At 44.3% G+C, this 24265-nt stretch overlaps 1 long non-coding RNA gene across 1 annotated transcript in view; it reads left to right on the forward strand.

Annotated features, from left to right (window-relative positions):
• Window positions 1-935: 935 nt before the first annotated feature.
• LOC118399415 (uncharacterized) overlaps window positions 936-24265 on the forward strand; it is a 93984-nt gene continuing 70654 nt past the window's right edge. Inside the window, exon 1 of the long non-coding RNA XR_004828834.2 lies at window positions 936-1101. This is a non-coding gene — a long non-coding RNA (uncharacterized LOC118399415). The remainder of the gene's footprint in view (window positions 1102-24265) is intronic.

The following is a 24265-nucleotide window of genomic DNA, read 5'->3' on the forward strand; positions in this document are numbered from 1 at the left end:
ACATGACTGACATGCTGATGAAAAACACACCCTACTGTGAACAGTAGGAGATGGGAGAGAGGCCGGATGAGTTTCTATAACTGGGGCTTGGAGTGAGAAAAGGGAAAGGAAAGAGAGAGAGTGAAAGGATTCTGATAAGCCATTTGAGTTCTTTGGTGCGAGAGGGATCAGGAAGAGAGGAAGTGACTTTTTAGAAAGAGAAGGGCACAAAAAAATAATTGGTATGTGGCTTTGGAAGTGAACACTTCATGTGGTGACCTATTATTACCATAGATGTGTTATATTGTTGCTGTGCGTTGATCAATTGGCAAGAGGGAATGACTCGCTAGCCAGCTTTGAAACAGTGCTGGATAGGCTACAAACCAACGTGCTAGATGTAGTTAGTTACTGTCCAATGCAGACTTCTGTTTACAAATCTCCACTGAGCACTTTCCCTGGGTCATTCCAGTGATTCAAAACAAAGGTGCAAGAACACCCCCTCACTCCCAGCATGCATTGCAAAGAACCATCCGACCTCCCCATGCGGATCCGAGTTTCCCACAGTCTCCTACACAGCGGATGAGTGAGCAAGACACTGGCAACTGCCCAGGAAATAGTTAGCTGATGCTGTTTATCCTTCACACCAGCAAAACTATACAGCCACAGATAGAGATTTACATTTTTTTTAAATCCTTTACTATCGGGGGGAGGACAAGGAGAGAGGTGGTAGGGGGTGAGTGAGGGAATCAGTGAGGGGGTGGGGTGAGAGTTGTATTGTGAGAGAAAGATGGAGAGACAGAGCAAGAGCAATAGTCTTGTTTCCTTGAGTTGTTATTCTCATTTACAAAAACCCAAGCCCCAAATAAGATGTGGCAGCAGGGGAAGAGAGTCCCGAAGGGCTATGCTGCATTGCAAACACACACAGAGCGAGAGAGAGAAGGCTCAGTAGCCTCATCAACAAACAGTATTCACTGAGTGTATCTGCCAACTACCCCTCTTCATTTGGATGGTGCCTGTCTCTGTTTTCTTTCTGTAGTCATCATCGTTGTGCTAGCCTGAGGGGGAACCCCCCCGGCAAACCCAGTGGTGCCATCCGGCTTCCTTCACCGTTCCATTAGGAAGGTAAGACCTGTCAATCAGCACACACACAAGGGGGGGGGGGAGTGGAAGGAGGCTGAAACACACTTCTTACACACACTTGTCTGTCTATTAGATGCAGCAGAAGGGAAGGGCAGCTGGAACTAACATTTTTGTAATGGCGAAGAGTCCATGATATTTTTGTGGTGTGTTTACCTGAAAATGTATTCTGACGATCAACGTTTTGAGTGTTTCTTCCTTTTGTTCGGTGCATTTTCTGCATCGACTTAGTTCGGTATCTGCCTCAATTTACAGTTAGGTAGAAATGTATTTGTAAAACACGCTTGATAGGGACAGAAGTTGAGGCACAGGTTAATATCTCGATAGCAAAAGCTTTGCAAAGAAATGGACTTGTTCGTGCTTTTCTGTGTACTACGTCTTTACCGAAGAAGAAAAAAGAAAAGAAAAATCTAACCATCACAAAGATCTACCTTGTCAGATATTCAGCTCACACAGACATCCCAAAACAAAGTTTAAATAAAAAATGGTGCATCTAATCCAAAAGAAAATGCCCTTTCTATATTGTTATACATGTTTACAGGCCTCCACTCTCTCCACCACCACCATGCCTAAAGGGGGGGGGGGGACTCAATTTAATTGCGTCGGAGCAGAGTACATTACAACATTACAACGGCCAGGCTTTGGGAGTGAGGCCAGATCTCAGCCTGAGAACAATCAGGCACTAACTACACATCACCGTGACAGAGATGCACCTCCTCTCTACCTCTCTGTATTGATTTTCTATCCCATTGTTAATGGTCCCATTAAACACCGTCATCTGGCACTTTACCGTGCCCAGGCCCACTTAGCAATAAAACTCCTCTCCAGCCCCATTTTAAAGGCCGGAGAGGGGGTGGAGTGGAGGAAGGAGGGGAGGGAAGGAAGGAAGGGAGTGAGATAATTCACCTGCAGGCTGGACAACAAGGTCATATGACATGTTTTGGGAGATGTCTGCAGTATCTTGCTGAGTGCTGACTTGGCTCGTTGGCAGAGAGAGGGATGATTTGCTAAGGAAGTCAAGTCTGTGAATGTATTTTTTGCAGACTATCTTAGCACTGGTTTCGAGATAAATTCTGCATGCATTCTTCCATCTGACACTCCAGGTAGACTCGTTCAAATACTCAAAGTATTTCAATGACTCCAACCCAGAGGCGTGTTCAATGGGGATGAAACGGAAGGAAACGGGTATAGGTAGTACCTGAACCTATCTAAGAAGAAAATGCTTGCTTTTGGATTTCATTCCAATGCTTTCTACTGTAACGTGCCGTTTATAAAGTTCGGAGAGTGGAACTTCCACTATTGGAAAGTTAAGACTAGACAGACGACGCATAGAGGAGCTATGTAAAAAGTGTATTTATTCTCTAGAAGCAACCATCTTAATTACTTCACGTGACTGACGTGAATTTATAGACATGAATTCTCATCCTTACATCCGTCCCAATCTCACTAAGAAACGTCCTTGTTTTTCTAACATAAAACACAGGTAGTGGCCTAATTGTTTTAGAAGCAAAATAATTGAATAGTCTATGCATATTGCTGAGATAAATATTATATAACAAAACAAAATATTCCTGTCATGGCTACCTTTGACTGTCATAAATGCAGACAAAATGCAATTGACATTTCATTCGCACAAAATTGCAAACGCAACATTCAGTCCACCTTCACACTTAGTATTTTCTTTTTCTTCAAACCATGAAGACCACTAGGATGGTCTCTCAGTACCATGCGCTGTCGGCATGCATAAAGCAGTCCCATGGTCGTGCAATAGCAGATATCCCCAAGGCCTCTTTCATGTGGTCAAAGTCTACACAAACAGTAGCTGGGCAAGTTCTCCCTCTTAGAGTAGGCAGCTCCATCCCGATCCCAATGTGGTAAACCAAGGAGAGCACAGTCCTTCCACGTGCAAGCTCACCAAGCAACGAAAACAGTGACTGGCGGGAGATGCAAAATTCCCCGACTTCCACGAAGCAGGCTACCAGGGTAGGCAATTTCAAATTAAATCAAATGTTATTTTTCATCTGTGCCGAACACAACAGGTGTAGTAGACCTTACAGTGAAATGCTTACTTACAAGCCCTTAACCAACAATTCCGTTTTAAGAATATACCTAAAAAGAAAGTAAGAGATAATAGTAACAAATAATTAGAGCAACAGTAAAATAACAATAGCGAGGCTATATACAGGGGATATCAGTACAGAGTCAATGCGCGGGGTCACCGGTGTTGAGTTAATTGAGGTAATATGTACATGTAGATAGAGCTATTAAGGTGAATATGCATAGATAATAACAGAGAGTAGCAGCAATGTAGAAGGGGGGTAATGCAAATATTCTGGGTAGCCATTTGATTAGATGTTCAGGAATCTTATGGCTTGGGGGTAGAAGCTGTTTGTAAGCCTCTTGGACCTAGACTTGGCGCTCCGTTACCGTTTGCCATGCAGTAGCAGAAAAAACAGTATATGACTAGGGTGGCTGGAGTCTTTGACAATTTTTAGGGCCTTCCTCTGCCACCACATGGTACAGAGGTCCTGGATGACAAGAAGCTTGGCCCCGGTGATGTACTGGGCCGTACGCACAACCTTCTGTAGTGCCTTGTGATCGGAGGCCGAGCAGTTGCCATACCAGGCAGTGCAACCCATCAGGATGCTCTCATTGTTGCAACTGTAAAACCTTTTGTGGATCTGAGGACCAATGCCAAATCTTTTCAGTCTCCTGAGGTTTTGTCGTGCTGTCTTGGTGTGCTTGTACCATTTTAATTTGTTGTTGATGAGAACGCCAAGGATATTGAAGCTCTCAACCTGCTCCACTACAGCCCCGTTGATGAGAATGGGGGCATGCTCGGTCCTCCTTTTCCTGTAGTCCACAATAAACTCTTTTGTCTTGATCACGTTGAGGGATAGGTTGTTGTCCTTGCACCACATGGTCAGGTCTCTGACCTCTTCCCTATAGGCTCTCTCATCGTTGTGGTGTCATTGGCAAATTGAATGATGGTGTTGGAGTCGTGTCTGGCCGTGCAGTCATGTGTAAACAGGGAGTTCAGGAGAGGACTGAGCACGCACCCCTAAGGGGCCCCCATGTTGAGGATCAGCGTGGCAGATGTGTTGTTACCTACCCTTACCACCTGGGGGTGGTCCGTCAGGAAGTTCAGGGTACAGTTGCAGAGGGAGATGTTTATTCCCATGGTCCTTAGCTTAGTGATGAGCTTTGAGGGCACTATGTTGTTGAAAACGCTGAACTGTAGTCAATGAATAGAATTCTCACATAGGTTTTCCTTTTGTCCAGGTGTGAAAGGGAAGTGTGGAGTGCAATAGAGATTGCATTATCTGTGGATCTGTTGGGGCGGTATGCAAATTGGAGTGGGTCTAGGGTTTCTGAGATAATGATGTTGATGTGAGCCATGACCAGCCTTTCAAAGCACTTCATGGCTACAGACGTGAGTGCTACGGGTTGGTAATCATTTAGACAGGTTACTTTATTGTTCTTGAGCACAGGGGTTATGGTGGTCTGCTTGAAACATGTTGGTATTACAGACTCAGAAAGGGAGAGGTCGAAAATGTCAGTGAAGACTCTTGCCAGTTGTTCAGCGCATACTCGGAGTAAACGTCCTGGTAATCTGTCGTCCCTGCGGCCTTGTGCATGTTTACCTGTTTAAAGGTCTTGCTCACATAGGCTGCGGAGAGCGTGATCACACACTCGCCCGGAAAAGCTGATGCTCTCATGGATGTTTCAGTGTTAATTGCCTCGAAGCAAGCATTGAAGTTATTTAGCTCGTCTGGTAGGGTTGTGTCACTGGGCAGCTCTTGGCTGTGCTTCCCTTTGTAGTCTGTAATAGTTATCAAGCCCTGCCACATCCGAGTAGCGTTGGAGGTTCGTTGTTTGATGGTTCGTCAGAGGGAATAGCTGGATTTCCACTCCTTGAAAGAAGCAGCTCTACCCTTTAGCTCAGTGTGAATGTTGCCTGTAATCCATGGCTTCTGGTATGTACGTACAGTCACTGTGGTGATTATGTCATCGATGCACTTATTGATGAAGCCAGTGACTGATGTGGTGTACTCCTCAATGCCATCGAAATAATCCCAGAGCATCTTCCAGTCTGTGCTAGCAAAACAGTCCTGTAGCGTAGCATCTGCTTCATCTGACCACTTTTTTATTGACAAAGTCATGAGATACTCTATCTCAGGCGAACAAAACCTTGAGACTTCCTTAGATATTGTGCACCAGCTGTTGTTTAGAAATATACATAGGCCGCCACCCCGTGTCTTATCAGAGGCTGCTGTTCTATCCTGCCGATAGACTGTATAACCTGCCAGCTGTATGTTATTAATGTCGTCATTCAGCCACGACTCTGTGAAAAATAAGATATACATTTTTTTTATGTCCCGTTGGTAGGATATATACATGCTCTTAGATCGCCCCATTTATTTTCCAGCGATTGAACGTTGGCTAACAGTATGGATGGCAAAGGCAGATTAGCCACTTGTCGCCTGATCCTCACAAGGATCTCCGATCTCCTTCCACGAAATCTCTGTTTCTTTTTCCTGCAAATGAAAGGGATGAGGACCTGTTCGGGTGTTTGGAGTATATCCTTCCCGCCCAACTTATTAAAGACAAATTATTTGTCCAAATCGAGGTGTGTAATAGCTGTTCTGATGTCCAGAAGCTCTTTTCGGTTATAAGAGACGCAGCAGCAACATTATGTACAAAATAAGTTACAAGCAATGTGAAACAAATAAAAATAGCATGGTCGGTTCAGAGCCAATAAAACGGCAGCCATCCTCTCCGGCCCCAACATCTAAACATTTTTTGGGCTTCAGCATGTTTTCATTGAAATGTACAGCTGCGTGTCATCTGCATAGCAGTGAAGGTTGCCATTGTGTTTCCGAATCACCAAGAGGTAGCATACAGTGGGGCAAAAAAGTATTTAGTCAGCCACCAATTGTGCAAGTTCTCCCACTTAAAAAGATGAGAGAGGCCTGTAATTTTCATCATAGGTACACTTCAACTATGACAGACAACATGATTTAATGACATTGTAGGATTTTTATTAATTTATTTGCAAATTATGGTGGAAAATAAGTATTTGGTCACCGACAAACAAGCAAGATTTCTGGCTCTCACAGACCTGTAACTTATTATTTTAGAGGCTCCTCTGTCCTCCACTTGTTACCTGTATTAATGGCACCTGTTTGAACTTGTTATCAGTATAAAAGACACCTGTCCACAACCTCAAACAGTCACACTCCAAACTCCACAATGGCCAAGACGAAAGAGCTGTCAAAGGACACCAGAAACAAAATTGTAGACCTGCACCAGGCTGGGAAGACTGAATCTGCAATAGGTAAGCAGCTTGGTTTGAAGAAATCAACTGTGGGAGCAATTATTAGAAAATGGAAAACATACAAGACAACTGATAATCTCCCTCGATCTGGGGCTCCACGCAAGATCTCACCCTGTGGGGTCAAAATGATCACAAGAACGGTGAGCAGAAATCCCAGAATCACGGACAGAAGGAGCAGTATGGCTGTTGGCATTGTCATGCTGGAGGGTCATGTCAGGATGGGCCTGCAGGAAGGGTACCACATGAGGGAGGAGGATGTCTTCCCTGTATCTCACAGCATTGAGATTGCCTGCAATGACAACAAGCTCAGTCCGATAATGCTGTGACACACCACCCCAGACCATGACGGACCCTCCACCTCCAAATCGAGTACAGGCCTCAGTGTAACACTCATTCCTTCGACGATAAACGTGAATCTGACCCTCACCTCGGGTGAGACAAAACCATGACTCGTCAGTGAAAAGCACTTTATGCCAGTCCTGTCTGGTCCAGCGACGGTGGGTTTGTGCTCATAGACGACAATGTTGCTGGTGATGTCTGGTGAGGACCTGCCTTACAACAAGGCTACACGCCCTCAGTCCAGCCTCTCTCAGCCTATTGCGGACAGTCTGAGCACTGATGGAGGGATTGTCTGTTCCTGGTGTAACTCGGGCAGTTGTTGTTGCCATCATGTACCTGTTCCGTAGGTATGATGTTTGGATGTACCGATCCTGTGCAGGTGTTGTTACACATGGTCTGCCACTGCGAGGACGATCAACTATCCGTCCTGTCTCCCTTTGACACTGTCTTAGGCGTCTCACAGTACGGACATTGCAATTTATTGCCCTGGCCACATCTGCAGTCCTCATGCCTCTTTGCAGCCTGCCTAAGGCATGTTCACGCAGATGAGCAGGGACCCTGGGCATCTTTCTTTTGGTGTTTTTAGAGTCGTTAGAAAGGCCTCTTTAGTGTCCTTAATTTTCATAACTGTGTCTTAACGTAATGTTCATTAATTGTTTATGGTTCATTGAACAAGCATGGGAAACAGTGTTTAAACCTTTCACAATGAAGATCTGTGAAATTATTTGGATTTTTACAAATTATCTTTGAAAGACAGGGTCCTGAAAAAGGGGTGTTTCTTTTTTTGCTGAGTTTATGTAATGTGTTCAATACTATTCTGCTGTTTCTTAGTCCGTTCCGCTCTGACATCGCTCGTCCGTATAGTCTAATTCATTCCTTCTTAGATTTGTGCGTGTTGTGTAATTTGTTAGATAATACTTGTTAGATATTACTCCACTGTCGGAACTAGAAGCACAAGCATTTAGCAATAACATCTGCTAATCACGTGTACTGTATGTGACCAATTACATTTGATTTGATTTGACTAGAGGCTACAATCGCTGCCAAAGGTGCTTCAACAAAGTACTGAGTAAAGGTTCTGAGTTCTTACGAAAATGTGATATTTCTGTTTTTTTTATTTAATAAATTAGCAAAAATGTCTAAAAACCTGTTTTTGCTCTTGTGTGTAAATTAATACATTTTTGAACAAGGCTGTAACCTAACAAAAATGTGTGGGGGGGGGAATCAAGGGGTCTGAATACTTTCTGAAGTCAATGTATGTCTCAAAGGGAGAGTGCAATTGGCATGCTGACTGCAGAATTGTCCAAAATAGTGGTTGGCAGAGAATTTAATGTTAATTTCTCTTCCAAAAGCCACCTCCAACGTCATTTTAGAGAGTTTGGCAGTATATCCAACTGGCCTCATAACTGCAGACCACGTGTATGGCATCGTGCGGGTGAGTGGTTTGCTTATGTCAACATTGTGAACAGAGTGCCACAAGTTGGTGGTGGAGTTATGGTATGGGAAGCCATAAGCTATGGCCAACGAACACAATTGCATTTCATTGATGGCAATTTTGAATGCACGGAGATAATGTGACGAGATCCCGAGGGCCATTTTTTTTAAAGGTACCTGTGAAAATCCATATATTAGGGCCTAATGAATTGATTTCAATTGACTGATTTCCTTCCATGAACTGTAACTCAGTAAAATATTTCAAATTGTTGCGTCTACATTTTCGGGGGTCAGTATAGATCCAGGGATGATTGTGGCCAATACTCACGGTTTGCCTGTCCGACAGCTAGCAGTGAGAGAGATGATAGCTCAGAGAACATGGTGCATGCTCCGCTTCGTATGCTGGCTCCACAGGGCTGGTAGTAGGCCGAGCATGTAAGCCAAGCACAGTCACGTCCCGTCATGACTTCAGAAGACTTTTCCCGTCTTTAAAAATGCTCAAAAAACACAGCTGCCACCAATGTAGTGGGTCATTTATAGGGTTCGGAGAGTGATTACAGTCGTGTGTGAGGAGAGGGAACAGCACTGGTGCTTCGTCACAGTTGAGGGTCCGCAGTGTCAAAACAGGCTCTCTCTCTCTCTCTCTCTCTCTGCAGATCACGTTTTGAGATGTGCAGTATCTGGTTCACACTGTGTTCTATATTTAAAATATTTCAAACATCGAAATTCAGAAGACAACCGAAGATAACAAATAAGCTGTCCAGACGTTCGTATGAAAGTGAAATCCTCTTCACAATATCTCCACCAAAGACAAGGCTCACTTGGAAACTGATGACAAGAAACAAAAATGGACTCAGTAGCAGTTTCATAATTTTTTCTTCCCAGAGCCATCAACAAATACATTTCACTAGTGTGTTTACCAAGAAAACAACAGCAGGACATATATGGGACTAGATTGGCGAGGAGGAGGAGGGGGATAAAAAGGAGGAACATGTTTTGAAGACAAACATTTGTGTTTACAGTACATTTATAACAGGGGTCTTCTGGGAGCCGGAGTCTTTAGTAAAGGACTTGTGTTTTATTAGTTGAATGATATAAAACATGACAAAACAACTACTCAAAGAGGCTCAGAGATTCTCCCCCTTTTCCCACAGGGATTTCTATGTAGGCCAAGAGCTGCTCCCCTCTTCTCTTTGTGTGTGTGTGTGTGTGTGTGTGTGTGTGTGTGTGTGTGTGTGTGTGTGTGTGTGTGTGTGTGTGTGTGTGTGTGTGTGTGTGTGTGTGTGTGTGTGTGTGTGTGTGTGTGTGTGTGTGTGTGTGTGTGTGTGTGTGTGTGTGTGTGTGTGTGTGTTGGCAAGGAAAGAGGACATTCTAGCACACATAGACGAGATTGAGAGGCAGGGCAAAGCTAGGCAATCTTATCCGCTGTAGAGATGACAACACTGGAAGCCTGGGAGAGAGAAGTGTGCGGGTAAAATAAACAAGCATCTGCAATCTCATATGCACAAATGTGAATTAGACTCATTAACATTAGCAGTCCGATCAAAGCAGACAAGATGCCGTTTATGGACCTGTTCTTGAGAAAATGTTTCTATGGTTCCCTGAAAGTTTTCCAGGGAGGTTTCATTAACTTTGTAAGAATTTAAATGATCAGATATTTGAAGGTGATTAAATAACATTCTGAGAACATGTTTCAATAATACTGCTAAGTTTAGTTTAACTGTTCAGAACTCCAAGCACAGACAGGACACATGGAAATAAATTTGCTGAGGCATTAATTATGCAAATATGTATTTTTTATTTATTGTGGCATGGCATCAGTGAGATTCAAACCTATGACCTTCTGCTGTCCATCCATGGAATTAGTCCACCACGCTACAAGGATGGAGCTAGCATGCCATGTTTGTTTTTACTTATACCAAGCTGTTCATCTTAGTCTATTCAAACACATCCTTTTTCAAGTTAAGTGTGTTCAGGTGTGGCCAATTAGTGGGTGTGGCCGACACACACAAACACACTTAACAAGATGGAAGACAGTTTTGTTGATGCTGAGAATGGAATGTATATTTCTTTGTAATGTGTAAAGTTTTCTGAATGGTCTGAGAACATTACTTTAAATATAACCATGAGGAAACATTATGGGACGGTTGCATGCAAAATTAAACATGGGACAACAACGCTCTCACCAAGCTCGAAGAAACATATGGTTCTCAGAACATTATGTGCTAGCTGGGAAAGGTGAGCTAAGGGAACAGATGGCCTTGCTGAACACAACTGAGACGACATCAGATTTTGGCACTGAAGAGAGACGGCAGAGCAGACCTTCCCTGACCTGGAGGCAGTTTATTAAAAAGAACCGCCTTCAAAAATCTTAGGGCCAATGTTATTTGACCTGTTAGAGCTCCTGAATAAAAGAAGGAGATGAGGAAAGGAAGCTACCTAATAAGATGAGTGGGACACAGCCAATCAGACACAATATTGCTAATCCGACAACTGACAATGTCCTGATATGGATGCTGTACATTCAAAATTGGGTATTAAAACACAGCCCAAACTGCACTTAGCTAGTGTTACTCAACTCCTGTTACCTGACCTGAACTAAAATCAGAATTGGGCTTTTTAGAGTCGAACATAGCTATGAACTGAATTGAGCCTCGATCGGTGTATTATTATCAGAGTGGAGATTCTGGAGGACTCCATTCCATAATGAACCCAGCCAAGTGGAACAAGACAGGGTGTGTGTGTCTATACATGCATGTGTACAGTGTGCGCAACGCCAGAAGACATGCGTTTGGTTGTGAAAAATCAAACATCGTCTTTAGCTGAATTGACAGATTATAATGCCCTTTTTCTCTCTGTCAGATTTTAGACCAAAGGTGCAGCCATAGTGAGAAACACAATAGCAGCATGCTCTTCAAAGTGGTAATCAAGCTATTCCCAACCCAAGGGGCACTGATCTAGGCTCAGTACACCATGTACAGTAGCATGGTCCGTGTCCTAATACCCTATTACACTGATCTAGGATCAGTTCAGTTCATAGCTGTGTGTGTGTCTGCGAAGAAGTATGTTTTTCTGAGTGTGTGTTTATGAGCGTGCGCATGGTGTGTGTGTGTGCTGGCCTGCTAGTTGGTGGGGTGGAGCCCAGCCTATATCTCCTCACAGACCCTCTTTCCTTCAGTGGACTGGCTTTTCAACAGTGATCGATTGGGCAGTGCTGACAGTAAATTTTCACTGGCAGCAATAAAGGTAGGCTGATTCAAAGAATAATCACAGTATGCAAATGAATAGGATTTCTGGGCCGTCAATTTATGGACGGCCCCCCGCCGCCATTCATCAGGGAAGAGGTGGGCTTAAAGACAGAGAGACAGAAACCGAGAGGGAGGGATGGGTGAAGGACAAGAGAGAGAGATGAGAGGAACACACACACACCTCCCCTTGTTATGCTTGTTTACAAGGCCGTCTTGTACCGTGCTCTCCACTATGTCCATTCCCAGAATAGAGTTGGCTGACAGTATGGCACACTCCCCCAACACCTCTCCGTTTTTGCTTTCCTCTGGCCTTGGGTTAAAAGGCTTAGTGCAAGGATGTTGGTGTCAGAGATTAGGACGTTAGATTTCATTCACAGAGCCTAACAAAGATTGACAAATGAAAACCTTCTGGCCTTTTTGGATAAGCAGGTGCCCGGCTCCCTCCCTGCAACTCAAAATTAGGAAGATGAAGGCTGTGTTATGGGTAAACTCCATGCTATTGTCATGATTGGATTAGGACCCATACTCACAAATGCTCCAACAAATACAAAGTAACACTACCTTTTATGGGTTCTTATTACAATGTAATTACACATCAGCAAGTACTGCACTTAACTATAACTCATAGTTAGTGTAATAACATGTAACTGGTAATAATTGTAATTAATGTGTACCTTTACATTACATTACCCACCCTGACAACCTGGCCCACCCTGACAACCTGGCCCTCAAACGGAGGAAAACGGGGATAAACATATCTGATTTTGTCCAAATGAAACTGGTTTTGCAACTGTTAGACTAATGATTACACCCCATATCAGCTAGATGCAGGCAAGAGTGTGCAAGGCTGTATTGAATATGTCACTGTCTGTCACCTACTTTCCACCTCTTTCCCTATGTTGTAAACTATCATTCATAGGCTAGGTTGTACCAACCTCATGATGCGTATAGAGAAAATGTGGGTATCATGCAGTAGCCTAAACCTATCGCTGTTACATTGAACTGGGTGAATGGAATATGAATGACAGTCATCCAATATGCTGTAATAGAAATAAGGCCATGCTCGTGAAAAAAATAATCATCCTCCCTCATCTTAAATGGCACTGACCGCCACTGATTTTGATGGGTACTTACTTTTAATTATAGTGTACCTACATTACACATCTTGACAATCTAATCTTCAGCTTCTGAAAGCGCCATCGAAGTGGGAAATGAAAACAATATTACGTACAGAAACAGAGTACATGTATAAATACAATTCAGTTACTAAACTCAAAAAAAGAAATGCCCCTTTTCAGGACCATGTCTTTCAAAGATAATTAGTAAAAATCCAAATAACTTCACAGATCTTCATTGTAAAGGGTTTAAACACTGTTTCCCATGCTTGTTCAATGAAACAAACAATTAATGAACATGCACCTGTGGAACGGTCGTTAAGACACTAACAATTTACAAACGGTAGGTAATTAAGGTCACAGTTATGAAAACTTAGGACACTAAAGAGGGCTTTCTACTGACTTTGAAAAACACCAAAAGAAAGATGCCCAGGCTCCCTGCTCATCTGCATGCCTTAGGCATGCTGCAAGGAGGCATAAGGACTGCAGATGAGATCATGTCCGTACTGTGAGACGCCTAAGACAGCGCTACAGGGAGACAGGGCGGACAGCTGATGGTCCTTGCAGTGGCAGACCACGTGTAACAACACCTGCACAGGATCGGTACATCCGAACATCACACCTGCGGGACAGGTACATGATGGCAACAACAACTGCTCAAGTTACACCAGGAACAGACAATTCCTCCATCGGTGCTCAGAATGTAATAGGCTGAGAGAGGCTGGACTGAGGTCTTGTAGGCCTGTTGTAAGGCAGGTCCACACCAGACATCACTGGCAACAACGTCGCCTATGGGCACAAACCCACCATCGCTGGACGAGACAGGACTGGCAAAAAGTGCTCTTCACTGATGAGTCGCGGTTTTGTCTCACCAGGGATGATGGTCGGATTCGCATTTATTGTTGAAGGAATGAGTGTTACACCAAGGCCTGTACTCTGTAGCGGGATCGATCTGGAGGTGGAGGGTCCGTCATGGTCTGGGGCGGTGTGTCACAGCATCATCGGACTTAGCTTGTTGCAGGCAATCTCAATGCTGTGCGTTACAGGGAATACGTCCTCCTCCCTCATGTGGTACCCTTCCTGCAGGCTCATCCTGACATGACCCTCCAGCATGACAATGCCACCAGCCATACTGCTTGTGTAACGGCTAGCTTAGTTAGCGGTGCGCGCTAAATAGCGTTTCAATCGGTGATGTCACTTGCTATGAGACCTTGAAGTAGTGGTTCCCCTTGGCTTTTGTGGAGCAATGGGTAACGATGCTTCGTGGGTGACTGCTGTTGATGTGTGCAGAGGGTCCCTGGTTCGCGCCTGGGTATGGGTGAGGGGACGGTCTAAAGTTATACTGTTACATTGATGCTGTTGACCTGGATCACTGGTTGCTGCGGAAAAGGAGGAGGTCAAAAGGGGGGTGAGTGTAACGGATGTAAAACGGCTAGCTTAGTTAGCTGTGGTGCACGCTAAATAGTGTTTCAATCGGTGACGTCACTTGCTCTGAGACCTTGAAGTAATGGTTCCCCTTGCTCTGCAAGGGCCATGGCTTTTGTGGAGCGATGGGTAACAATGCTTCGTGGGTGACTGTTGTTGATGTGTGCAGAGGGTCCCTGGTTCGCGCCCGGGTATGGGCGAGGGCACGGTCTAAAGTTATACTGTTACACTTGTTCTGTGCATGAATTCCTGCAAGACAGGAATGTCAGTGTTCCATGGCCAGTTAAGAGCCCGGATCTCAATCCCATTGAGCACGTCTGGGAGCTGTTGGTTCGGAGGGTGAGGGCATGGGCCAATCTCCCCAGAAATGTCCTGGAACTTGCAGGTGCCTTGGTGGAAGAGTGGGGTACAATCTCACAGCAAGAACTGGCAAATCTGGTGCAGTCCATGAGGAGGAGATGTACTGCAGCACTTAATGCAGCTGGTGGCCACACCAGATACTGACTGTTACTTTTGATTTCTATATAATTACTTGGGCCTAATACTCATTAGTGAAGTGGAAATGAAAATTGAAGTGAAAATACCTACAAACAACAGTTGAGCTACTACTTTAGTCAACTTTATTGCAACATCTAAAAATACCTTTCATTTTTTACAAAATAATAAGGATTCATAATTTGATTAAACAAAGATAACATAAAAATGACTATTCTAGTGGTGACTCAAATCATAGCTAACTAGCTAACGAGCTACAGTTAGCCATATATGGCTCTGCGGTTAGCTAGCTACCCAACACCTGGCTAGGTAGTTTGCAAATGCTAGCTAGATAGCTAACTTTCTATGCTAAATTGTCCAGCAGATACTTTCTCTCTCTTGTGGCGTTTTTGTCTCGTCTACAACAGTATTTTTATTTAGCGGCAAACTATCATGTCTGGATTTTGCACAATGGCCTTTTACAGAGTGTTCTTGGCTTGTGCCAACGTTGTTCTGTGTCTGTGCAGCTGTGAACTGGTGGTGCAGCAGGAATGTTTAGTTGAGAGTAGTGTGCTGTCTGGTAAAGAAGGGCCACCAGAAGATTGCACAGAGCACTTCCTGCAACACAGGAGCAGTGGCTTTGGACCACTGTCACTGGTACGGAGTGCTTTAACACCATCTGTGAGGATAAGTGTGATGAAAGACTGAAGTGAGAAACAAGAATGATGCGGCCCATAAATAACAATAAACATAGTAGTGTCTAGTCTTCTGAACTAGGGGCTCATTTAACTATACAGGAATAGATTGTGTCTCAGTAACACAATTACCAAACACTGCATCAACAGATTTTTACCAAATAACCTGTTAAGTGGGCAATTCTAAATTGGGATTGGGACCCATCATTAATATCTATCTACTGATAAGATTAAACGTTGACACTGTCTCCAACACATTTTGACCATGATGACAGTGCCTCACAGGAGATGTTTAACAAGGTCCCTAGTAGCCATCTATAAGCTTTCCCTATTCTCATGCTGTGCGGCTTTTCACTCTTCCTCATGGACCTGTGACAGGCAGCCGTCACGGTGATCTCCCCTGTCAATGTATCTTTGTTAGATACTGTGAAGAATACATGAATAACAAGTATTTTTAGCTAGCAAATATAGCTAGCAAGCATAACTTAACCAAGCTAACGAAAATTGCCCTTATTTTAGCGCCCCCCAAAACATAATACTTCCAGATCAACTGTAATGTCAATACCATTGTAAAGCATAATTTCTCCCCTTTCCAACAGAATCAATTACATGACCTAAACGCTGCCCGTTTCTGCATAATTCAAGCAGGCAATGAGCCCCGTCGGGTCTTTTTAAAAATGGCGGCTGGGTAAGCGTGATAGTGAGAAGGAGAGATGTAGTGTGGGAAAATTTTTCGCTCGATCTGTCCAACTTATCACCTTATCACCTCTAAAATTTAAATAAAACCTATTTGAAGGTTTGTGTCGAATTTAAATCGGGTTTTTAGGGCGGTCGGTGCTAAAGTGATCTTAGAAGTAAACAGCGGCTTTGAGAATGATGATCGCATGCAATGATGACGAATAAAAGGACTAGGTATCCCCCCCTTACCCCCGTCACTGTGCATTTCTTGTTTTTAAAGGATGATAGAAGTGCGACACCTAGTGGAGAGAGATTGTAAGACAGAAATAGTTGCTTTATGCGTGCTGTACGATATGACATGTCAAGATGTAACAGAGGGTCAGTTTTTTTTAACTTTTCTCCAATACTATAGAGCCATTACCATGTCGATCAACGCTTGAATAGAAACCTAGTTCACCCCCGATTGACGTCAACACAGTCGCTAATTATTTTTTTTAAATTTTACCTTTATTTAACTAGGCAAGTCAGTTAAGAACACATTCTTATTTTCAATGACGGCCTGGGAACAGTGGGTTAACTGCCTGTTCGGGGGCAGAACGACAGATTTGTACCTTGTCAGCTCGGGGGTTTGAACTCGCAACCTTCCGGTTACTAGTCCAACGCTCTAACCACGAGACTACGCTGCCGCCCCAAGGCGCACATTTGTACAGAATGGGGTGAGTTTACATTATACATCTTGAACCCCTTTTCATTCCTGCTAGCTGGAGTCTCGGAGGCTGATTTAACAATTCGATCTACATCATTAATATTAATTTGAGGCAAGTCCTGAAGACACGTAGTAAAAACTTTTTGCATCAACACATCACATTCGAAAGTCAGAATGTTCTTCAACAGTGCAAGGTTACATGATGGAATAAGAGTTTGTTTTATGACTATTTTAAATGCATGTATAAACCATTATTCAAGCAAACTTACAATTTTAACCAAAACTGTTGCTTAATGTGTCTAAAAAAAATGTCATTGATGGTTAAAGAAATTGACCCATTGTCAAATACACATAAAATTATTTAACAATTGAATTGTTTTTTATGTGAACCATTTGTGAACCTGTTTTTGACATTGTGCTCATAAGCTTCCATGAATTTGAAACAAAAGCTTGAACTGGGCCTTTGAATCAGACTCCAGAGCCCTTTATAGGCACTTTGCAGAACTTTAAATCCGTATTCATATAGTAAACAGTACTGCACGGGAAGTTCTCTTGGTGCCTTCAGCAGTTGCCGAAGTTGACCATAAACAATGTCCACAGAAATGCCTGGGCCACAACGGCAGTGCCAAAAATCCAATTGGAGAAGGGCTTTAAATTCTATGTGTCATCCGCTTTAACTAATTTCAAAAGGAAAGTATACTTAACATTATTAGCCAACTAGCAAACTAGCTAGGTTAGGTCAGTACTTGCCAGCAGCGACAACATTAGCCAGTTCGCTAAGCTAGTAAACAAAACAACCAAAGTTAACTTTCTACCTGGTGATCAAAGCAGAGTCAATGAGGATATCGGTCCTCAGTTGGCCGACACATATCACAGGGTTTGTCCAGGCTGAAACATGGTGTGTGTCACACCCTGGTCGAAGTATGTATGTTTGTCTTCATTTATTTGGTCAGGCCAGGGTGTGACATGGGTTTATTTTGTGGTGTGTTTTTGTATTGGGGTTGTAGTAGGTATCGGGATTGTGGCTGAGTAGGGTTGTCTAGGAAAGTCTATGGTTGCCTTGAGGCGGTTCTTAATCAGAGGCAGGTGATTTTCGTTGTCTCTGATTGGGAACCATATTTAGGCAGCCATATTCTTTGAGTGTTTCGTGGGTGATTGTTCCTGTCTTTGTGTTTGCACCAGATAGGGCTGTTTCGGTTTTCATTATTTCATTTCATTATTTTTGTAGTTTCTGCATGTATAGTTTTTTCATTATTAATATATATCATGAATCATCATCACGCTGCATTTTGGTCCGATCCTTGTTCCACCTCTTCGTCAGAGGAGGAGATAGAAGAGAGCCGTTACAGAATCACCCACCACAACAGGACCAAGTGGCGTGGTAACAGGCAACAGCAGCAGCAGGAGCAGCAGGACAAGAATTTCTGGACTTGGGAGGAAATCCTCGACGGGAGAGGACCCTGGGCTAAACCAGGGGAGTGTAGCCGCACCAAGGTGCAGCGAGAGAAGGACTGGACATGGGAGGACGAACTGGACGGTGAAGGACCCTGGGCTCAGCCTGGAGAATATCGCCGCCCCAAGGAAGAACTGGAGGCGACGAAAGCGGAGAGGCGCTGGTATGAGGAGGCAGCACGGCGACGCAGATGGAAGCCTGAGAGTCAGCCCCAAAAATGTATTGGGGGGGGGGGCTCACAGGGAATATGGCTATGCCAGCTAGGAGACCGGCGCAAACTCCCTGTGCTGACCGGGGGGCTGGAGAGACCGGGCAGGCACCGTGTTATGCTATGGAGCGCACGGTGTCTCCAGTGCGGGTGCATAGCCCGGGGCGGTACATACCAGCTCTTCGTATTGGCTGGGCTAGAGTGGGCATCGAGCCAGGTAAGATTGGGCAGGCTCGGTGCTCAAGAGCTCCAGTGCGCCTGCACGGTCCGGTCTATCCAGAGCCATCTCCACACACCAGTCCTCCGGTGGCAGCTCCCCGCACCAGGCTTCCTGTGCGTGTCCTTGGTCCAGTACTACCAGTGCCAGCACCACGCACCAGGCCTTCAGTGCGCCTTGCCTGTCTAGCGCTATCAGAGCCTTCCTCCTCTCCAGCGCTGCCGGAGTCTCCCGCCTGTTCAGCGCAGCCAGAGCCTTCCTCCTCTCCTGCGCTGCCGGAGCCTCCCGCCTGTTCAGCGCTGTCGGAGCCTTTCTCCTCTCCTGCGCTGTCGGAGCCTCCCGCCTGTTCAGCGCTGCCAGAGCCTTCCTCCTCTACAGCGCTGCTGGAGTCTCCTGCCTGTTTAGAGCTGCCAGCCTGCATGGAGCAGCCTGAGCTATCAGTCTGCATGGAGCAGCCAGAGCTGCCAGCCTGCATGGAGCAGCCTGAGCTGTCAGTCTGCATAGAGCAGCCTGAGCTATCAGTCTGCATGGAGCAGCCAGAGCTGCATGGAGCAGCCAGAGCTGCCAGTCTGCATGGAGCAGCCAGAGCTGAGCTGCATGGAGCAGCCAGAGCTGCCAGTTTGCATGGAGCAGCCAGAGCTATCAGTCTGCATTGAGCAGCCAGAGCTGCCAGTCTGCATGGAGCAGCCAGAGCTGCCAGTCTGCATGGAGCAGCCAGAGCTGCCAGTCTGCATGGAGCAGCCAGAGCTGCCAGTTTGCATGGAGCAGCCAGAGCTGCCAGTTTGCATTGGAGCAGCCAGAGCTGCCAGTCTGCATGGAGCAGCCAGAGCTGCCAGTCTGCATGGAGCAGCCAGAGCTGCCAGTCTGCATGGGAGCAGCCAGAGCTGCCAGTTTGCATGGAGCAGCCAGAGCTGCCAGTCATGGAGCAGCCTGAGCTGTCAGCTGCATAGAGCAGCCTGAGCTATCAGTCATGGAGCAGCCAGAGCTGCCAGTCTGCATGGAGCAGCCAGAGCTGGAGCAGCCAGAGCTGCCAGTTTGCATGGAGCAGCCAGAGCTGCCAGTCTGCATAGAGCTGCCAGTCTGCATGGAGCAGCCAGAGCTGCCAGTCTGCATGGAGCAGCCAGAGCTGCCAGTCTGCATGGAGCAGCCAGAGCTGCCAGTCTGCATGGAGCAGCCAGAGTTGCCAGTCTGCATGGATCAGCCAGAGCTGCCAGTCTGCATGGAGCAGCCAGAGCAGCCAGATCTGCCAGTCAGCCATGATCTTCCAGATCTGCCAGTCAGCCAGACTCTTCCAGATCTGCCAGTCAACCAGACACTTCCAGATCCGCCAGTCAACCAGACTCTTCCAGATCCCCCAGCCAGCCAGGATCTGCCGGAGCCAACTACCTGCCTGAGCTTCCTCTCAGTGCTGGGCTTCCTCTCAGTGCTGAGCTTCCTCTCAGTGCTGAGCTTCCTCTCAGTGCTGAGCTTCCTCTCAGTGCTGAGCTTCTCAGTGCTGAGCTTCCCCTCAGTGCTGAGCTTCCCCTCAGTGCCGAGCTGCCCCTCAGTCCCGAGCTGCCCCTCAGTCCCGAGCTGCCTCTCAGTCCCGTGTTTTTGTATTGGGGTTGTAGTAGGTATCGGGATTGTGGCTGAGTAGGGTTGTCTAGGAAAGTCTATGGTTGCCTTGAGGCGGTTCTTAATCAGGGGCAGGTGATTTTCATTGTCTCTGATTGGGAACCATATTTAGGCAGCCATATTCTTTGAGTGTTTCGTGGGTGATTGTTCCTGTCTTTGTGTTTGCACCAGATAGGGCTGTTTCGGTTTTCATTATTTCATTTAATTATTTTTGTAGTTTCTGCATGTATAGTTTTTTCTTTATTAAAATATATCATGAATCATCATCACGCTGCATTTTGGTCCGATCCTTGTTCCACCTCTTCGTCAGAGGAGGAGATAGAAGAGAGCCGTTACAGTGTGTTGGGATGCTAGTTCTGATACTTAAAGATGCACTTCAGGATCTTTAATCGCAACAAATGTGTAACACGATATAGAACGAATAGCCCCCCCAAATTTTTTTGCAGGACATACAGTATAATGTCATATGACATAATACACAATTTGATGACATAGTACACAAACAGGGAACACTTTTGAGCACCCCTGTCAGGCTGAAATTATACAAATGTTTGAGAGTGCATCTTTTAGTCAAAAGGTATCTGTAATTTACTACTTTTACTCCACTACAAGTGCTAAAGAAAATAATGTACCTTTTACTCAATGCATTTTTGTTGACACACCCAAAATTACTCATTACATTTTGAATGCTTAGCAGGACAGGAAAATGGTCTAATACACACACTTATCAAGATAACTTCCCTGGTCATCCCTACTGCCTCTGACCTGGTGGACTCACTAAACACAAATACTTTGTTTGTAAATTATGTCTGAGTGTTGGAGTGTGCCCCTGGCTATCCATATTGTTTTGTTATTCGGGTTGTCTGGTTTGCTTAATATAAGGAATGTTCAATAATTATTTCTACTTTTACTTTTGACACTTAAGTATATTTAAGACCAAGTACTTTTAGACTTTTACTCAAGGAGTATTTTACTGGGAGGCTTTCACTTTAGTCATTTTCTATTAAGGTACAGTGCATTCAGAAAGTATTCAGACCCCTTCACCTTTTTCACATTTTATTATGTTTACAGCCCTATTCTAAAATGTATGAAATTATTTTTTCTCCCTCATCAATCTACACAAAATACCCCATAATGACAAATCAAAAACAGGTTTTTAGACATTTTTGCAAATGTATTACACGTAAAAACAACGGAAGTATCACATTTAAGTATTCAGACCCTTTGCTATGAGACTCGAAATTGATCAAATCAAATGTTATTTGGTCACATACACATGTTTAGCAGATGTTAATGCTGTGTGTTGTGAAATGCATGTGACAAACCTGATCTCAGCAGCATCCTGTTTCCATTGAGATGAATCCATCCTTGAGATGTTTCTACAAATTGATTGGTGTCCACCTGTGATAAATTCAATTGATTTGACATGATCTTCCTAGAGCTGGCCACCCAGCCAAACTGAACATTCGGGGAGAATGGCCTTGGTCAGGGAGGTGACCAAGAACCCAATGGTCACTCAGACAGAGCTCCAGAGTTCCTCTTTGGAGATGGGAGAACCTTCCAGAGGACAACCATCTCTGCAGCACTCCACCAATCAGGCCTTTATGGTGGAGTGGCCAGACAGAAGCCACTCCTCAGTAACAGGTACATGACAGCCCGCTTGGAGTTGGCCAAAAGGCACCTAAAGGAGTCTCAGACCACAAGAAACAAGATTACCTGGTCTGATAAAACCAAGATTGAATTATTAATCGTTATTATAGTAAAATCTACTGTTTGAAGGGATTTTCACTTGGTAATTAGTAGTAGGCCTAAGTAATTATATAGAAATTGCTAAAACTTGTGTAACGCCTATTAACTACCTTGTATTTATGGAGATATTACATTTACTCTGAGGTGTACTAGTGTGTTGATTTCCCACAGAAGCTGACGATGAGATTATCCCGATGTGTATCTTACTTTGTAGGTACACTATAATTACAAGTACTGTAACTACCCCTCAAGATAAACTTCATTATAACAAACCAAATCCTGTGTAACACCTAGTAATTACACTGTACCTATGCAAATATTACTCTGTGGTGTACAGTGTATTTATTCACCCACTAAATTGTCAGGATGGGTAATATACTGTATATTTACACATTAATTACGAGTAAGTACTCCTAAAGATACACCACATTTTTTAATTAGCTAAACAACTAGTAATTACATTGTACTTATGCAAATCTTTTTATTTCACCTTTATTTAACCAGGTAGGCCAGTTGAGAACAAGTTCTCATTTACAACTGCGACCTGGCCTAGATAAAGCAAAGCAGTGCGACAAAAACAACAACACAGAGTTACACATGGGATAATCAAACATAGAGTCAATAAGACAACAGAAAAATCTATAAACAGTGTGTGCAAATGTAGTAAGATTAGGGAGGTAAGGCAATAAATAGGCCACAGTGGCGAAATAATGACAATTTAGCATTAACACTGGAGTGATAGAGGTGCAGATGATGATGTGCAGTAGAGATACTTGGGGACAAAAGAGCAAACATAAATAACTATATGGGGATGAGGTAGTTGGGTGGGCTATTTACAGATGGGCAGTGTACAGGTGCAGTGACCGGTATGCTGATCTGACAGCTGATGCTTAAAGTTAGTGAGGGAGATAGAAGTCTCCAACGATGACCAGTGAAATATACCTGCTGGAGTGCGTGCTATGGGTGGGTGTTGCTATGGTGACCAGTGAGCTAAAATAAGGCGAGGCTTTACCTAGCAAAGGCTTATAGATTACCTGGAGCCAGTGGGTTTGGCGAAAAATATGAAGCGAGGGCCAGCCAACGAGAGCATACAGATTGCAGTGGTGGGTACTATAAGGGGCTTTAGTGACAAAACTGATGGTACTGTGATAGACTTCATCCAATTTAATGAGTAGAGTGTTGAAGGCTATTTTGTAAATGACGTCGCCGATGTCAAGGATCGGTAGGATAGTCAGTTTTACGAGGGTACGTTTAGCAGCATGAGTGAAAGAGGCTTTGTTTGCGAATAGGAAGCAGATTCTAGATTACATTTTGGATTGGAGATGCTTAATGTGAGTCTGGAAGGAGAGATTACTGTCTAACCAGACACCTAGGTATTTGCAGTTGTCAACATATTCTAAGTCAGAGCCGTCCAGAGTAGTGATGCTAGTCGGGAGGAGTGTTGTATGGCATTGAAGCTCGTCTGCAGGTTTGTTAACACAGTGTCCAAAGTTGGGCCAGAAGTATACAGAATGGTGATACAGAAGTTGCTGCGGGGGGTGCATAGCTGTTGGCCAGGGTAGCGGTAGCCAGGTGGAAAGCATGGCCAGCCATAGCAAAATGCTTTTTGAAATGATCGATTATTGTGGATTTATCGGTGGCGACAGTGTTTCCTAGTCTCAATGCTGTGGGCAGCTGGGAGGAGGTGCTCTTATTCTCCATGGACTTTACAGTGTCCCAAAACTTTTTACATGTACTCTGTAGTGTACTAGTGTGTTTATTCTCCCACTTGGATGGTGCTTCCAGAAGCTTTAAAATGGCGGCCAGGTTGTCAGGATTGGTAATGTACTGTGTAAGTACACATTATTTATAAGTAAGTAGCCCTCAAGATATACTTAATATTAACTTGCTAAACCCTGTGTAACAACTAGTAATTACACTGTATTTAGGCAAATCTTACTTGTGCTTAGAAAGTGTTTTATTCTTCATCTGGGATGACACACTAAATCTGTTTTCGTCAGCTCAACAAAGTTAACCAAGATGGCAAGCTTTATTTTGGGGTTAACAACTAGCGCTAGCAACAACGTTGACTGGAGATATATTTTTAACAGTTCACATTCATGGTTAAGTAATTACAGTTTATTGAGCATAGACTATAATCTCTCAGACACCCAGCGAATCCACAAGATATCCAAACCTTTGTCGCAGCTGAGAAGAAACTAGTACTAAATTGTTAAATTTAGTGGAAACCTGCCCACTTGTAACAAGCATGGTAACAAGTTTTCGTTGCTACACTTCTGTAATTACAGATGGCAATTACTACCAGGTACATGCTATTACATTGTAACCATGAGTCCTTACAGTTAACTTACACATGTAATTACACTAATTAGGACCCCATAAAAGGAAGTGTTACCAACTATAATACACCTATGAGATGAAAAATGCATAATACTGATGAAGTGACAATGTATTGA

Source organism: Oncorhynchus keta, chromosome 20 (genome assembly GCF_023373465.1).
Source record: "Oncorhynchus keta strain PuntledgeMale-10-30-2019 chromosome 20, Oket_V2, whole genome shotgun sequence".
NCBI lineage: Eukaryota > Metazoa > Chordata > Actinopteri > Salmoniformes > Salmonidae > Oncorhynchus > Oncorhynchus keta.